The following is an 18,923-nucleotide window of genomic DNA, read 5'->3' on the forward strand; positions in this document are numbered from 1 at the left end:
TTAGAATGTGGAACTTGCTACCAGAGGAAGTGGGTGAGGCAAATAGCTTTGATGCTTTCAAAAGGAAATTAGAGGAGTACATGAGAGAAAAGGGAATAGAAAAATAAGCTGAAAGACTGAGATTAGGGAGATAGAATGGGAGGTGACTCGTGTGGAGTATAAACACTAGCACGGACTAGATGGGCGGAATGGCCTGTTTCCGTGTTGTACGTACTATGTAATTCTGTGTGTTACCTGCTCAATTTTTCATTCTGAGAATGTATGGCATCATCAGCACCACCGACTGGCAGCAGCATCACACTTTTCCGCATTTTCTGCTCGATTGATCTGACAACAGGAATCGTTCCTCCTTCTCGGATCAGATCGGCATCTACTCCAAACACTTGGCAACAGTAAAAATAAGAAAGATGCACGGTGAGCAACAGTTAAATGCCTTTCAGTTTCTATCCTGAAATGTACTTTTCTTCACTCAATATCAACACTGAATAGTTCGGTTGGGTCAGCAATTATGGGCCTGTTAAGTCCCAAACTGATTTTCTCTCCCTTCTCCAGGTAGGTATAGAGTCCCTCTGAAGTGCCCTCCTGCACAACATGGCTCTGATTGACTGCTATGGGGAGTCAAGGTAAAATCCATGTCTTCCATTCCAAGGTACTGTATTAGGGATATAAGCTATTATGGTGCTCGATAGCATTGCACTATATCACTTGACAGAACAACACTTGTAATACAGCCTTCAAAAATATTGCAATAAAAACTTGCATTTATATAGCGCCTTTAAAGGTAACAAAATATCCCAAAGTGTAGTATTTTTGAAGTGGAAACACTGTCGTAATGTAGGGGAAAGCAGCAGCCAATTTGCACACAGCAAACTCCCACAAACAGCAATGTAATAAGGACCAAATACTTTGCTTTGGTGATGTTGGTTGAGGGGTAAATATTGGCCAGGACACCAGGGAGAACACCCCTGTTCTTGCCATGGGATCAGTAATCAGTATCAGATCCTCATTAGTTCTAGCCTCTTGTGACCTACAATGAACCTTTACAATCACTAACCTTTACTGATGGCTCTTCTTCCAGCGACATATTGCTTGTCAGTGACCTGGGTGACCCAAGCTTTCGATCCAGGTTCTAACCTAATTTGCAGTTTGTTGGGGCTTCCACGCTCTGCAAACACTCGATTGAGATATGTCGTCACCTACAAAGAATGCCTAAGTAAATTAGCAACAGTAATTGCATAATAATAAAGATGCAATAATCTATCACTATACATTATCTCATTTACAATTGTACACTACATCAAGTTGTCAGATTCACATATCAATAATAGCAATGGCGGAGGTTAATGAGACCATAGAAAATGCAAACCGAGCACTGGGGCTCATTTCTAGAAGGATAGAATTGGAAACATAGAAACATAGGAAATAGGTGCAGGAGTAGGCCATTTGGCCCTTCGAGCCTGCACCATCATTCAATAAGATCATGGCTGATCATTCACCTCAGTATCCCTTTCCTGCTTTCTCTCCATACCCCTTGATCCCTTTAGCCATAAGGGCCATATCTAACTCTCTTTTGAATATATCCAACGAACTGGCATCAACAACTTTCTGCGGTCGGGAATTCCACAGGTTAACAACTCAGTGAAGAAGTTTCTCCTCATCTCAGTCCTAAATGGCTTACCCCTTATCCTTAGACTGCGTCCCCTGGTTCTGGACTTCCCCAGCACCGGGAACATTCTTCCTGCATCTAACCTGTCCAGTCCGGTCAGAATTTTCTATGAGATCCCCTCTCATCCTTCTAAACTTCAGTGAATACAGGCCCAGTCGATCCAATCTCTCCTCATATGTCAGTCCTGCCATCCTGGGAATCAGTCTGGTGAACCTTCCGTTGCACTCCCTCAAGAACGAAATTCCTCAGATTAGGAGAACAAATCTGAACACAATATTCCAGGTGAGGCCTCACCAAGGCCCAGTACAACTGCAGTAAGACCTCCCTGCTCCTACACTCAAATCCCCTCGCTATGAAGGCCAATATACCATTTGCCTTCTTCACCACCTGCTGTTCCTGCACGCCAACTTTCAATGACTGATGTACCATGACACCCAGGTCTCGTTGCAACTCCCCTTTTCCTAATCTGCCGCCATTCAGATAATATTCTGCTTCGTGTTTTTGCCCCCAAAGTGGATAGGCTCACATTTATCCACATTATACTGCATCTGCCATGCATTTGCCCACTCACCTAACCTGTCCAAGTCACCCTGCAGCCTCTTAGCATCCTCCTCACAACTCACACTGCCACCCAGCTTAGTGTCATCTGCAAACTTGGAGATATTACACTCAATTCCTTCATCCAAATCATTAATGTATATTGTAAATAGCTGGGGTCCCAGCACTGAGCCCTGCAGCACCCCACTAGTCACTGCTTGCCATTCTGAAAGGGACTCGTTTATCCAGACTCTCTGCTTCCTGTCTGCCAACCAATTCTCTAACAACGTCAGTACATTACCCCCAATATCATGTGCTTTAATTTTGCACACCAATCTCTTGTGTGGGACCTTGTCAAAAGCCTTTTGAAAGTCCAAATACACCACATCTATTGGTTCTCCCTTGTCCATTCTACTAGTTACATCCTCAAAAAATTCCAGAAGATTTGTCAAGCATGATTTCTCTTTCATAAATCTATGCTGACTTGGACCAATCCTGTCACTGCTTTCCAAATGCGCTGCTATTTCATCTTTAAAAATTGATTCCAACATTTTCCCCACTACTGATGTCAGGCTAACCGGTCTATAATTACCCATTTTCTCTCTCTCTCCTTTTTTAAAAAGTGGTGTTACATTAGCTACCCTCCAGTCCATAGGAACTGATCCAGAGTTGATAGACTATTGGAAAATGATCACCAATGCATCCACTATTTCTAGGGCCAGTTCCTTACGTACTCTGGGATGCAGACTATCAGACCCCGGGGATTTATCGGACTTCAATCCCAATTTCCCTAACACATTTTCCCACCCAATAAGGATTTCCTTCAGTTCCTCCTTCTCGCTAGACCCTCGGTCCCCTAGTATTTCCGGAAGGTTATTTGTGTCTTCCTTCGTGAAGACAAAACCAAAGTATTTATTCAATTGGTCTGCCATTTCTTTGTTCCCATTATAAATTCACCTAATTCAGACTGCAAAGGACCTACATTTGTCTTCACTAATCTTTTTCTCTTCACATATCTACATAAGCTTTTGCAGTCAGTTTTTATGTTCCCTGCAAGCTTACTCTCATACTCTATTTTCCCCCTCCTAATTAAACTCTTTGTCCTCCTCTGCTGAATTCTAAATTTTTCCAGTCCTCAGGTTTGCTGCTTTTTCTGGCCAATTTATATGCCTCTTCCTTTGATTTAACACTATCCTTAATTTCCCACGTTAGCCACGGTTGAGCCACCTTCCCTGTTTTATATTTATTCCAGACAGGGATGTACAATTTAAGTTCATCCATGTGATCTTTAAATGTTGCCATTGCCTATCCATCGTCAACCCTTTAATATCATTTGCCAGTCTATTCTAGCCAATTTACTTCTCATACCATCGAAGTTACCTTTCCTCAAGTTCAGGACCCTAGTCTCTGAATTAACTGTGTCACTCTCCATCTTAATAAAGAATTCTACCATATTATGGTCACTCTTCCCCAAGGGACCTCGCACAACAAGATTGCTAATTAGTCCTTTCTCATTACACATCACCCAGTCTAGGATGGCCAGCCCTCTAGTTGGTTCCTCGACATATTGGTCTAGAAAACCATCCCTTAGGCACTCCAGGAAATCCTCCTCCACCGTATTGCTACCAGTTTGGTTAGTCCAATCTATATGTAGATTAAAGTCACCCATGATAACTGCTGTGCCTTTATTGCACACATCCCTAATTTCTTGTTTGATGCTGTCCCCAACCTCACTACTACTGTTTGGTGGTCTGTACACAACTCCCACTAGCATTTTCTGCCCTTTGGTATTCCACAGCTCCACCCATACAGATTCCACATCATCCAAGCTAATGTCCTTCCTTACTATTGTGTTAATTTCCTCTTTAACCAGCAACGCTACCCCACCTCCTTTTCTTTTCTGTCTATCCTTCCTGAATGTTGAATACCCCTGGATGTTGAATTCCCAGCCTTGGTCACCCTGGAGCCATGTCTCAGTGATCCCAATTATATCATATTCATTCACTGCTGCCTGTGCAGTTAATTCGTCCACCTTATTACGAATACTCTTCGCATTGAGGCACAGAGCCTTCAGGCTTATCTCGAACACTCTTTGCCCCTTTAGAATGTTGCTATATTGTGGCCCTTTTTGATTTTTGCCTTGGGTTTCTCTGCCCTCCACTTTTATTTTTCTTCTTTCTATCTTTTGCTTCTGCCTCCATTCTACTTCACCCTGCTTAGGTTCCCATCCCCCTGCCATATTAGTTTAACCCCTCCCCAACAGCACTAGCAAACACTTCCCCTAGGACACTGGTTCCAGTCCTGCCCAGGTGCAGACCATCCGGTTTGTACTGGTCCCACTTCCCCCAGAACCAGTTCCAATGTCCCAGGAATTTGAATCCCTCCCCTCTGCACCACTCCTCAAGCCACGTATTCATCTGAGCTATCCTGCAATTCCTACTCTGATTTGCACGTGGCATTGGTAGCAATCCTGAGATTACTACCTTTGAGGTCCTACTTTTTAAAATTTAACTCCTAGCTCCCTAAATTCAGCTTGTAGGACCTCATCCCATTTTTTACCTATACCATTGGTACCTATATGCACCATGACAACTGGCTGTTCACCCTCCCCCTCCAAAATGTCCTGCAACCGCTCAGAGACATCCTTGCCCCTTGCACCAGGGAGGCAACATACCATCCTGGAGTCTCGATTGCGGCTGCAGAAACGTCTATCTATTCCCCTTACAATAGAATCCCCTACCACTACAGCTCTCCCACTCTTTTTCCTGCCCTCCAGTGCAGCAGAGCCACGGACTTGGCTGCTGCTGTCCTCCTGATGAGTCATTCCCCCACCAGTACCCAAAACGTTGTATCTGTTTTGGAGGGGGGGTGACCACAGGGGACCTCTGCACTACCTTTCTTCCACTGCTATTCCTGTCGGTACCCATCCCCTGTCTGTGTGACCTTTACCTGCGGTATGAACAACTCATGAAATGTGCTATTCACGGCATCCTCAGCATCGTGGATGCTCCAGAGTGAATCCACCCACAGCTCCAGTGCTGCAATGCGGTCTGTCAGGAGCTGCAGCAGGATACACTTCCAGCACTTGTAGTCGTCAGGGACACTGGAAGCGTCCAAGTTCCCACATAGCACAGGGGTTCTCCTGCTATGACTTAACCCCTAGATTAACTTAATTTGGCAACAATGATAAAGGTTACCTACTGATAAAGGAAAAGAAAAAGAAAAGCAGAGAAGTTTTGTTAAACTTATATAGAACCTTGGTTAAACCACACTTGGAGTACAGTTTTAGTCGCCATATTACAAAAAGTGATGATATAAAAAGGTACTGGAGATGGTGCAAAAAAAGATTTACAAGGCTGATAGTTCTAATCTCTAAGTTTGGATATCAGGAAAGACTGAACAGTTTGGGGCTGTTTTGTCTAGAAAAGAGAAGGCTGAGAGGTGAGCTGATAGAGTCCTTTCAAATTATGAAGGTAGAATTGGAGAAGATGTTTCCACTTGCGGGGGAGTCCAAAACTAGGCGCCATAAATATAAGATAGTCACTAATAATTAAAATTAGACATTCAGGAGAAACTTCTTTACTCAGAGTGGTTAAAATGTGGAACTCACTACCATATGAAGTAGTTGAGAATAGAATAGAATAGATACATTTAAGGGAAGCTAGATAAACACATGAGGGAGACAAGAATAGAAGGTTATGTTGATCGAGTGAGATGAATCAGGATGGGAGAAGGCTCATAAGAAGCATAAGTACCAACATAGACCAGTTGTGCCGAATGGCCTGTTTCTGTGATGTAAATACTATGGGGGAGAAATTCGCATGGTTCGCGACTGCCGTTAGCGCCTCCGGTGGGAGGGGGCACAAACCATTTCGCGCCCAGGGTGGGAGGGGGAGTGACGCTACCAGCTCCTGCAAAATTGCGCGGATACGCAAAACCGGCAGCACCACACTCCCACCGTTGAGGCCGCTGCGGATGACGTCAGCGCCAATCTCGCGGGTCACGAACCGGGCCGCACTCTGCTCGCTAGGCAAAATTTAATGGGGAGGTGCACTGCGCCATTTTGATTTTTCGGTTGACTTACTGGTCCAACCTTTTGAGATAATTTTCACAGAGTCCCTGCCACGATGGTGCAACCCGACACTCCGCTTCTGTGCCGGGCTGCAGCCACGGCATGCCACATTCCCGGTGGCCTAGTGGAGGCCCCTCAAAACCACCGCAGAGCTCGCAGAGTGCCCTTCCCTTTAATGGAAGGGGAGGGCTCTGTAATCGTGTCATCGCTAGGCAGAGAGACTGCATAGCGCTCCGACATTCCCGAGGTTGGTGCCCCAGACCCACCCCCGAGAGGCAGTAGAGTACCCGACATTGCACTCCACTTCCTCTCGGGGGAGGTAACCCCAATTTTGGTTCTGTGGCGGGATTTCCGCACCGGGCGCAGGAAGTCCCACCTCGCCAAGGGTATCGCCCCCAATTTCGGCCTCTATGTTATTCAACAATATCCTTACCTAAAGATTGCACAGACTGTTACAGGCGAGCAGGATTTCTTCCTGCTGCTTTTCCCTGTCCCAAATCCCAAGTCACGGTGGCCAGGGGCGGGGGCCATTAGAATATTCCAAGAAGACGCCCATTCCGCTTGAGGTGGTGGAGTTCAGAGCTGCACCCCGCCACCCAGAGATGGGAGGACATCTGAAGTCTGAATCAAGCTTAATAAAATAACGCCTTCAAATTTAGAATACCTCCCATCAGCGAAAAAACTGCTAAGGTGACTAATCCCTCTGGGATCAACCATCAGGGGAAGCGTTGGCAGAATTAGCAAGGTATTCTGAGGGAAGGCATTAGGCACACCCTCAACATGCAAGTGCTGTGTAACAGGGGAAGGACTTAAGGAGCACCCTCTCCAGGCAGTTGGTTTTCATAATGGGGCAGAAACCCAGCACCAGAAATTGTGCCCAACCCTCAGGAAAGGTTTGGATTGAAGATGCTTTATGCTTCGATTTGTGCCATCATTACATCTTTCCCCTTTTTTCCCCATACTCAGCTCCTTCTTCTTCTCGCCCTCTCTTTTCCTTTTCCAAGTTTCCTGTACAACTCGGGTCGATTCTCCTTCAAAACTTGTTGAAAGTAAATCAGCATTCACAACTGCCTGGAACATTTACCTGATTGTTCAGCTTTTCAGGATCCATGTCGGGGACTAAACGTATGGAGAATTTTCCTGTCACTTTTGCAGGGATAACGGTTTTGGCTCCTGGGCCTGAGAAAGCTCCTTCAATTCCGTGAATAGATAACGATGGAAATCGTCATCGGTGAAGGAGTAGATCCTCCTAAATAATGCAACATAGACACGGTCAGCATTGAAATTTAAATAACCACGTTTTTTGGCTCAGACAGCAGAGTTTGCTGATGTAGCAGCATCAGTAATTAATGCAACAACTTGCATTTATATAGCACCTTTAATGTAGTAAAACGTCCCAAGGCACTTCACAGGAGTGTAATTGGACAAATATTAACACCAAGCCACATAAGGAGATATTTGGAGAGGTGATCAGAAGCTTGGTCAAAGAGGTAAGTTAAGGAGCATCTTAAAAGGAGGAGAGAGGGGCAGAGACGTTTAGGGAGGGAATTTCAGAACTTAGGGCCCAGGCAGCAGAAGGCATGGCCGCCAATGGTGGAGTGATTAAAATCGGGGATGTGCAGTCGGCCAGAATTGGAGGAGCGCAGACATCTTGGAGGGCTGAAGAGTTGGAGGAGGTTTCTGAGATAGGGAGGAGCAAGGTCATGGAGGAATTTGAAAACAAAGAATGAGAATTTAAAATTTTAAAATTGCAGCATTGCCAGAGCGGGAGCCAATGTAGGTCAATGAAAGTCTTTTGTTCTTTTATTGCTGCTTCAAAGGGACATGAAACATTGGGGTAGAAATTGGTATGCACTGAGCCCATTTCTCAGGCGTAAAATGGACACAAATCATAGGATAAGAACATAAGAAATAAGAGTGCGCCATTTGGCCCCTCGAGCCTGCTCCGCCATTCAATAAGATCAGGCTGATTTGATGTTGGCCTCAACTCCACTTTCCTGCCTGCTCCCCATAGCAATTTGACAGTTGATTGTGTAGATTATGCACATGCCAGTCATTGGGCTACATTTGTGGGGTCCATTATTTAGGCATATTGCTATACCCAAGCTGAGAATGTGGACAAGAAAGACGAGAGAACTTGAATTTATATAGTGCCTTTCATGAACACAGGACATCCCAAAGCACTTTTTGAATGTAGAAAATGCGACAGCCAGTTTGCGCACAGCAAGCTCCCACAAACAACAATGTGATCTTGACCAGATAATCTGTTTTAGTGATGTTGATTGAGAGATAAATGATGGCCAGGACACCGGAGCGAACTCCCCAGCTCTTCTTCAAAATAGTGCCATGGGAACTTTCACGTTCATCTGAAAGGGCAGAGAGGGCCTTGGTTATGTGTCTCATCCGAAAGGCGTCAACTCCTTGGACTGGTTGGGCCATATGGCCTGTTTCTGTGCTGTATATCCCATGTAAACTCCGACAGTGCAGCATTCCCTCAGCACTGCATTGGAGTGTCAGCCTCGATTATAAGCTCAAGTCTCTAGAATGGGGCTTGAACCCACAACCTTCTGATTCAGAGGCCAGAGTGATACCCACCAAGCCACAGGTGGCAAAATTAGAAAAAGTGACAGTTGCCCAAAAGTGACTTCCTTCATTTTGATGAGCACAAGAGCCCACAAAATATTATATATTTTTTTAAAACTAATGGATTGACAGCTACCATTTTAATATTTCTATACCTTGGTTTCATGAAGGAGTTCTGTGGTACCAATGGTGTTCTTGAAGTCTTCAGGATTAAATTCAATTGATTCGTACAAAAGACGTTCCTCATCTTTTAGGGGTGTGACATCCTCATTGATGCCAGGAATCAGAATATGACCAGATGAATTCACAAGGCTGTCTGAAATTGGATAAATTAATTTAGAACCATAGAAGTTTACAGTGCAGAAGAGCTGCCTTCAACTCATTGGGTCCATGAAGTCTTTTAGCTAGATAAACTAAAACCAGTCCCACTGCGCTGCTCTCTACCCATAAACTCTATCTCCTGGCAACAAAGGGAATCAAGGGATATGGGGATAGGACAGGAAGATGGAAGATCAACTGTGGTGGAGCAGGCCGACATCTATTTCTTATGTTCCTCTGCTTCAAATATTTATCCAATTTTCCCTTAAAAGATGCAACAGTCCCTCCCGTGACCAATCCCTGTGCTTAAATTGACCACTTGTCAGTGACCCATTGATCAGAAGAAAGATTCATTCCCTACTCACTCCATCAAAGTCTTTCATAGTTTAGTTTTTTAAATCCTGCAGAAATAGCACCAGTATTTCACACCTCTCCTCAGAAGTATAGTTTTCCATCTCTGGTATCTCCTTGGTGAACTGAGGCTAGACACTCTCTATGGCTTTAATGTTCTTTGTGCAATGCAGCAACCAAAACTACTCTAACCGTGACCAAACCAACATTTTGTATAAATTCATCATTACCTCATGTAACTTTTGTCTCTATTTATAATACCCAAAATGTTATGGGCTTTTTTGAATGCCTTTGTCCACCTGTACGCTCACTTCCAAGAAATTATGTATTTAAACCCCTCGATGTCTCTGTTCATCCATCCCCTTTCATTAAGTGTATACTCCCATCTCCCAAAATGTATTCCGTCCACAGTAAATTGCATCTGCCACAGGCTGCCCATTTTGCTAACCCGCCCATGTCCTTTTGAACAATTTTACATCCTCCTTGCACTATATTTTCAACACACAACTTTACATTGTTTCTTAATATGTGTAAGATTCAGAGACACAGGGAAAAGATACAATTTTTCCTCTCCCTCCCGTCTATAGCCATTAAAACACACACATTAAACGCAGTGTGCAAAATCAATAAACTAATAACAATATTTTCCATTTTGACAACATAGAATCATAGAATGATACAGCACTGAAGGAGACCATTCAGCCCATCGTGCCTGTGCCAGCTCTTTGGTAGAGCTATCCAATTAGTCCCAGTCTCCTGCCCCAACTCCAACATCGACAGCTAGCAAGGTCAGCAGGAACGATAGATTATTGTTTTAATAGTATAATTTCACCACACTGGCTCAGCACCTTCTTGACTTATATGATCAGCAATATGCCGGGCAGTGCAATTATCCACTGGGCTATCAATGTTTCAGAGAATGCCATTTCCACCTGCAAGCATTTTGCACAGATGAATATGGGATCATAGGAACAGGATGAGACCATTCAGCCTCTTGAGCCTGTTCCGCCATTCAATTAGATCATATCTGATCTGTCTATTAACTCCATTTCCCCACTTTAGTTTCTTATTACCCTTGCCTAACAACAATCCATCAATCATAGTTGTGAAATTTTCAGCTGAACTCCAGCTTCAACAGCTTTTTGAGGAAGGGAGTTCCAGATTTCCACTACCCTTTGTGTGAAGAAGTGCTTCTTGACATCACCCCCAAACGGCCTAACTCTAATTTTAAGTTTAATCCTTTTGTTCTAGACTCCCTCCACCAGAGGAAATAGTTTCTCTCTACCCTATCAACTCCTTTAATTATCTGAAACACCAAAATTAGATCACCCCTTAAATCTTCTAAACTCGAGGGAATACAAGCCTCGTCTATGCAACCTGTCCTCATAATTTAACCCTTTTAGCCCAAGTATAATTCAGATTAATCTACGTTGCACCCACTTCAAGACCAATAATTCCTTCCTGAGGTGTGGTGCCCAGAACTGAATGCAGTTCTCTAAATGTAGATCGATCTATTTGTCGATACATACACACACAATATAACATCCGCTTCTTGTAATTCCAGCCCTCTTGCGATAAAGGCCAACATTCCATTAGCATTTTAAATTAATTTTTGTACCTGTCCACTAGCTTTGTGATTTCTGTTGGACCCCTAAAGCTCTCTGCTCCTCCAGTTCTTTGCTTCTCGCCATTTAGAAAATACTCTGGTCTATCTTTCTTTGGTCCAAAGTGGATGATCTCACCCTTCCCCACACTGAACGCCATCTGCCACCCACTTATGAGAGAGAAATAAGATAGCTACAGATTGCTGTATTTTCAACTGTTCTAACTGGTAAAAGTCTCTCTCTCTCTCTCTTTCTCTGAAAACAACACACCTTTATTTTCATCGTGTAAATTAATTCCTACCTAGTAGAGCTACAAGGTCAGTCATTGCCTCATGTACTGTTCCCCCATAAAGACCAGAGTGCAAATCTTGTTTTGCACATTGTACCTAGATGACAAAAATTCACAGATTACATTTCTGCAATAAAAACAGCAATCCTTTTCAGGTAAACATAGAACGACATAGAATATACAGCACCAAAAACAGACCATGTGGCCCAACTAGTCCATGTCGGTGTTTAAGCTCCGCTCGAGCCTCCTTCCGTCTTTCCCTATCTAACTATCAGCGTAACCCTCTATTCCCTTCTCCATCATGTGCTTGTCCAGCCTCCCCTTAAAAGCATCTATACTATTTGCATCAACCACTCCCTGTGGTAGCAAGTTCCACATTCTAACCATTCTCTGGGTAAAGAAGTTTCTTTTGAATTCCTTATTGGATTTCTTGGTGACTATCTTATATTGATGGCCTCTAGTTATGCTCTTCCCCAGAAGGCGAAACATTCTCTCTGTATCCATTCTATCAAAACCTTTCATAATTTTAATTTGAACAACCTCTATTAGGTCACCCCTCAGCTCTCTCTTTTCAAGAGAAAACAAACCTAGCCTGTTCCTCCTTTCCTGATAAGTATACCCTCGGCAATATACAACAACAACTTGGACAGACAAAGGTAGAGCGAGAGGGCAAGGTAGGTGAAGGAGTATGGGTGGATATTGGAGCAAGTGATGTGGGGAACGAGAAGCAGTCTGGGAGGATTAGTGCAGGGACATAGGAGAGGGATGAGATTGTGGAGGTGGGGAGAGGAGAGGTCAGGAAGGGATTTGAAGGCAAGGAAGAGAACCTTGAAGTTAATTCTCTGGGATGGGAAGCCAGTGGAATTTTTTTTTCCCTCCAAAAAGCCGACATAATTCACTTGGTTTCAGTAAATGCTCAAAAAACCCTTTAGTTAACCCACATTTCTTGGCATTTAATTTGTTATTTACTTTTAAAGCTATGATCTGTTAGTTGATTGAGGTTATTAATTTTCCTTAGTACCTCGACAAAGAAATAGCAGAGTCCCCGGGTTCCATAGGTCAGAGCTGGCTTCTTGCTTAGCCACAAACTGTCTGATATAACAAAGTAGTCTACGTTGGAAAAAAAGCTTTCATTTTTCATAGTTAAGAGTTCATCCAGTCCCTTTGATCCAGATTCCTCCATACCTTCAAAAATAAACTTTAAATTCACTGGCAGTTCCTGAAATGAAAGCAGCATTATATTACTGACCAGTGAACACTCCAGGACCAACAATCCGGGGTCTGTCAACACTCTGGGACCTCCCAGCAATTACATGTTTGTTGTTTGCTTTCTCCTCACAATTTACCCAAGTACTTCCCCATTATTCTTTTCAATCATTTGCTGCACCTTGGACAGATCACCTGGAGACTTTCTGGATGTGGTATGGGATAAGGACAGATCTCAATCACTTACTCTTGACAATTTTGACAAAACTGACGAACGCACCCTCCAAGGTATGGGCCCAGATGTCCTATCCTGCCAGGTTTGTTATCTGAACTTTGGTCTCTCTGCACATTACTGCATCATAAATGGCGGGTTTCAGCCATTAACTAAACTTTGTGGTACCGCAACCTTTGCACTTCTAGCATTTGAAGGGTAGGTGGTCTGCTGGCCTAATCTCGTCTCGAGTTCATGTGAATGTGCAAATATATCTGCCCAGGCTGAAATAATATTAAAAATATTTTTCACAGCATTTTCTAATTGCTGTTTGAAGAGAAAGCAAGGGAAAGACGAATCCAAAAGTAGAGACACTAAACAGAGTCTACGGTTAAGCAGTGTAACTCCATACAGAGTGTCTGCGGACCCAGGAAGGCATCGGAAAGGCCGGTTTTCAGCACACAATGCGCATGCGCTGAAAACCGGCTTTTCCGATCCATCAAGCTAGAGCTTGACAGATCCTTCGCATCTCGGGAGTGAGGACATTTGCAAGGGAAAGATTGCGGTATTTACCCATTCCGCCTGATAAAAAGCAGGTGCATAGCCTACTTTTACAAGCGTAAGAGTCTTAAAGCACACATTAAACATAAAAAATAAAATTAAAAATACAATTTATTTTTAAAAACCCTGCTCTACATTAAATTTATTTTAAACCACAATTTAAAAAAACTTTAAAAACTCAATTTTTTTTCCCTTAAGGTATTTATTAATTAACATTAATTGAAATTAAAGTTATGTGAGGTATGTTTTTTATTTTTTATTTGGTGTTTGTGTTTTTTCTCTCAATTAATAGCAATGAGAACTCAGATACGGCATTCCCATTGCTATTAATTGAGAATACTTTACCTGATTGGTTGAGCAGTCACATGTGACTGCTGCTTCTGCGTGGGAACCTGGAGGACGGGCGCGCGCTTCGCAGTGCTGGAAAAGGCCTCCCCAACGGAATCTCGCGCTCCTCCAGGACCACCAGGTACTTTCGGAAAAATTCTCTGGTCGGAGGCAATTGCCCGTGGGAAGCCTCTGACTGGAATTTCAGGGCCATTATCTCCTTATGTGGCTCGGTGTCCAATTTTGTTTGATAACTGCTCCTGTGAAGGGCCTCAAGTCATTTTACGAGGTTAAAAAGGTGCTATATACACATGGACGTTGTTGTTGTAAATGGTACTTACTTGTTTCAGTGCTTTGAAATGCTGCAATCGCATGGTGCCAGGCCAAAACAGGACCTTTGTCATCCGAACTTCCACGTCCATAAAGATTGCCTTCAAGGAATTCAAAGAGGAATATTGTTATTAAAGGCAGGAAAATTAATTCCACTTGGTGATCCGGTACACTGCCCCGCTTGGTGATAGCAGAATACAATACAAAAAGAAACCACAGCAACTTGTATTTATATCGCATCTTTAATATAATGAAACGTCATAAGGTGCTTCACAAGAGCGTTAACAAAATTTGACACCAAGCCACATAGAAAATAGGTGCAGGAGCAGGCCATTTGGCTCTTTGAGCCTGCACCGCCATTCAATATGATCATGGCTGATCATGCAACTTCAGTAGCCCACCCCAGCCTTCTCTCCATACCCTCTGATCCCTTTAGCCGTAATGGCCACATCTAACTCCCTTTTGAATATGTCTAACGAACTGGACACAACAACTTTCTGTGGCAGAGAATTCCACAGGTTCACAACTCTCTGGGTGAAAAAGTTTCTCCTCATTTCAGTCCTAAATGGTTTACCCCTTATCTTTAGACTGTGACCCCTGGTTCTGGACTTCCCCAACATCGGGAACATTCTTCCTGCATCTAACCTGTCCAGTCCCGTCAGAATTTTATGTTTCTATGAGATCCCCTCTCATTCTTCTAAATTCCAGTGAGTATAAGCCTAGCCGATCCAGTCTTTCCTCATATGTCAGTCCTGCCATCCTGGGAATTAGTCTGGTGAACCTTCGTTGCACTCCCTCAATAGCAAGCACGTCCTTACTCAGATTAGGAGGCCAAAACTGCACTGAATACTCAAGGTATGGTCTCACCAAGGCCCTGTACAACTGCAGAAAGACCTCCCTGTTCCTATACTCAAATCCCCTCGCTATGAAGGCCAGAAATCTATTTGTCTTTTTCACCGCCTGCTGTACCTGCATGCCTACCTTCAATGACTGATGTACCATGACACCCAGGTCTCGTTGCATCTCTGCTTTTACTAATTGGTCACCATTCAGATAAGAATCTGCCTTCCTGTTTTTGCCACCAAAGTGGATAACCTCACACTTATCCACATTATACTACATCTGCCATGCATTTGCCCACTCACCTAACCTGTCCAAGTCACCCTGCAGCCTCTTAGCATCCTCCTCGCAGCTCACACTGCCACCCAGCTTAGTATCATCTGCAAACTTGGAGATATTACATTCAATTCCTTCATCTAAAATTAATGTATACTGTAAATAGCTGGGTTCCCAGCACTGAACCCTGCGGCATCCCATTAGTCACTACCTGCCATTCTGAAAAGGACCCGTTTATTCCCAATCTTTGCTTCCTTTCTGCCAACCAATTCTCTATCCACGTCAATTACCCACAATACCAGGTGCCTTAATTTTGCACACTAATCCCTTGTGTGGGACCTTGTCAAAAGCCTTTTGAAAGTCCATATACATCACATCCACTGGTTCTCCCTTATCCATTCTACTAGTTACATCCTCAATAAACTCTAGATTTGTCAAGCATGATTTCCGTTTCATAAATCCATGCTGGCTTGGACCGATCTGGTAACTCCTTTCCAAATGCGTTGCTATTACATCTTTAATAATTGATTCCAACATTTTTCCCACCTCCGATGTCAGGCTAACCAGTCTATAATTACCAGTTTTCTATCCCTCCTTTTTTAAAAAGTGGGGTTACATGAGCTACCCTCCAATCCATAGGAACTGAACCAGAGTCCATGGAATGTTGGGAAATGACCACCAATGCATCTACTATTTCTAGGGCCACTTCCTTAAGTACTCTGGGATGCAGACTATCAGACCCTGGGCATTTAATCGGCCTTCAGTCCCTTCAATTTCCCTAACACAATTTCCTGACTAATAAGGGTTTCCTTCAGTTCCCCCTTCTCGCTAGACCCTCGGTCCCCTCGTATTTCTGGGAGGTTATTCGTGTCTTCCTTAGTGACGACAGAACCAAAGTATTTGTTCAGTTGGTCTGCCATTTCCTTGTTCCCCCATTATGAATTCACCGGATTCTGACTACAAGGGACCTACATTAGTTTTCACTAATCTTTTTCTCTTCACAAAGCTATAGAAGCTTTTGCAGTCAGTTTTTATGTTCCCTGCAAGCTTCCGCTCATATTCTATTTTCCCCCTCCTAATTATATCCTTAGTCCTCCTCTGCTGAATTCTAAATTTTTCCCAGTCCTCAGGTTTGTTGCTTTTTCTGGCCAATTTATATGCCTCTTCCTTGGTTTTAACACTATCCCTAATTTCCCTTGTTAGCCACGGTTGAGCCATCTTCCCAGTTTTATTTTTACTCCAGACAGGGATGTACAATTGTTGTAGTTCATCCATGTGATCTTTAAATGTCTGCCATTGCCTATCCACCATCAACCCTTTAAGCATCACTCGCCAGTCTATCCTAGCCAATACCATCGAAGTTACCTTTCCTTAAGTTTAGGACCCGAGTCTCTGAATTAACGGTGTCACTTTCCATCTTAAATTAATAATTCTAGTATATTATGGTCACTTTTCCTCCCCCAGGGGCCCCGCACGACCAGATTGCTATTAATCTTCTCTCGTTACACAAGACCCAGTCTAGGATGATCTGCTCTCTAGATGGTTCCTCGACATACTGGTTTAGAAAACCATCCCTTATACACTCCAGAAAATCCTCCTCCACAGTATTGCTACCAGTTTGGTTAGCCCAATCACTATGTAGATTAAAGTCACCATGATAACTGCTGTACCTTTATTGCACGTCTCCCTAATTTCCTGTTTGATGCAATCCCCAACCTCCCTACTAGTGTTTGGTGGTCTGTACACAACTCCCACTAGCGTTTTCTGACCTTTGGTGTTTCGCAGCTCTACCCATATAGATTCCACATCATCCACGCTAATGTCCTTCCTTACCATTGCGTTAATCTCCTCTTTAAACCAGTAACGCTACCCCACGTCCTCTTCCTTCCTGTCGGTCCTTCCTGAATATTGAATACCCCTGGATGTTGAGTTCCCAACCTTGATTACCCTGGAGCCATATGTCCGTAATCCCAATTACATCATAATCCATTAACAGCTATCTGCGCAGTCAATTCATCCACCTTATTATGAATGTTCCTCGCATTGAGACCATGACCTTCAGGCATGTTTTTTTTTAAACACTTTGTCCTTTTAGAGTTATGTTGTAATGTGGCCCTTTTTGATTTTTGCCCTTGATTTCTCTGCCCTCCACTCTTGCTTTTCTACTTCCTACCTTTTGCTTCTGCCCCCTTTTTACTTCCCTCTGCCGCCCTGCATAGATTCCCATCCCCCTGCGATTTTAGTTTAAACCCTCCCCAACAGCACGAACAAACACTCCGTCTATGACATCGGTTCTGGTCCTGCCCAGGTGCAGACCGTCCGGTTTGTACTGGTCCCACATCCCCCAGAACCGGTTCCAATGTCCCAGGAATCTGAATCCCTCCTTCTTGCACCATTCCTTAAGCCACGTATTCATCTGAGCTATCCTGCAATTCCTACTCTAACAAGCACGTGGCTGAATGATACAGCACAGAAGGAGGCCATTCGGCCCATTGTGCTTGTGCCGGTAGGGCTATCCAATTATTCCACTTGGGCTTTGCACTGTTAGAAGGCGATATAAGGCGATATTAGGACAGGGGACCAAAAACCTGGTCAAAGAGGTAGATTTTAATGAGCGTCTAAAAGGGGAGAGGGGAAGGGATTTAGGGAGGGAAATCCAGATGTTAAGATTTTGGCAGCGGAAGACACGTCCACCACTGGTGCAGTGATGAAAATCAGGCATGCGCAAGAGGCCAGGATTGGAGAAACGCAGAGTTTGCAGATGACACCAAGCTGGGTGGTAGTGTGAACTGTAAGGAGGATGCTAAGAGGCTGCAGGTGACTTGGTTAGTGATATATTCTTACTATATGCAGTATAAATGCACACGAGGCCCATACTTGAGAAAAGGTCACTCTGTGACCAGTTATCTTTATTACCAAGACCTCAAGAGGCAGACGGTGGGTGGAGCTTCCTTTTTTATACCGGAAAGTCCAGGTTAGGAGTGTCTCCCACAAGTTCGCCCCTTGGAGTCACTGTTCTCAAGGTGTACAACTTAGGTCAGCTTATACATAGGTTACAATGATAGTTGAATACAAGACATCACCTCCCCCCCCCGCCAAAAGTCTTATTGGGATCATAGGTTAAGTCTCTCTGGCGGTTTATGTTCCCTTGTAGAGCGCCTGAGTTGGGGCTCCGGTTGTTGGGCCTGAGTGTCTGCTGTTTGCGGTGCCTCAGGCCTGTCCGGACTGCCCACAGTGATTGGGCTCTCCTCCCTTTGGTTCCGGTGTTCGGTCACCTGTGGTGGAGTAAACTCTACGTCGTGTTCTTCCTCTGCTTCTTCTATGGGATTGCTGAACCTCCTTTTAGTTTGATCCACATGTTTGCGGCAGATTTATCGATTGGTAAGTTTAACTACCAAAACCCTATTCGGCAATCACAGTACCTGCAAGCCATTTGAGCCCTGCAGCGTTATTAAGGACAAAAACAGGGTCATTGACATCAATACATCGCGCCCTCGCTTTCCTGTCATGGTAGTCACATTGTGACTGATGCCTGCTCTCAACAATTTCTTTCATAGTAGGGTGTATAAGGGATAACCTGGTTTTGAGCATCCCTTTCATTAGCAGCTCTGCGGGTGGAACCTGTGAGCGAGTGTGGTCAGGATCTATTGGCCAACAGGAGGCGTGATAAGCGGGTTTGTAGGGAGCCCCCTTGGATTCTGAGCATTCCCTGTTTGATTATCTGCACTGCTCGTTCTGCCTGGCCGTTTGAG

General features: G+C 44.0%; 1 pseudogene; it reads right to left on the minus strand.

The window, feature by feature from the left end:
- Positions 1–230: 230 nt before the first annotated feature.
- LOC139264237 (cytosolic non-specific dipeptidase-like) overlaps positions 231–18,923 on the minus strand; it is a 60,708-nt pseudogene continuing 42,015 nt past the window's right edge.

Source organism: Pristiophorus japonicus, chromosome 1 (genome assembly GCF_044704955.1).
Source record: "Pristiophorus japonicus isolate sPriJap1 chromosome 1, sPriJap1.hap1, whole genome shotgun sequence".
Taxonomy (NCBI): Eukaryota; Metazoa; Chordata; class Chondrichthyes; family Pristiophoridae; genus Pristiophorus; species Pristiophorus japonicus.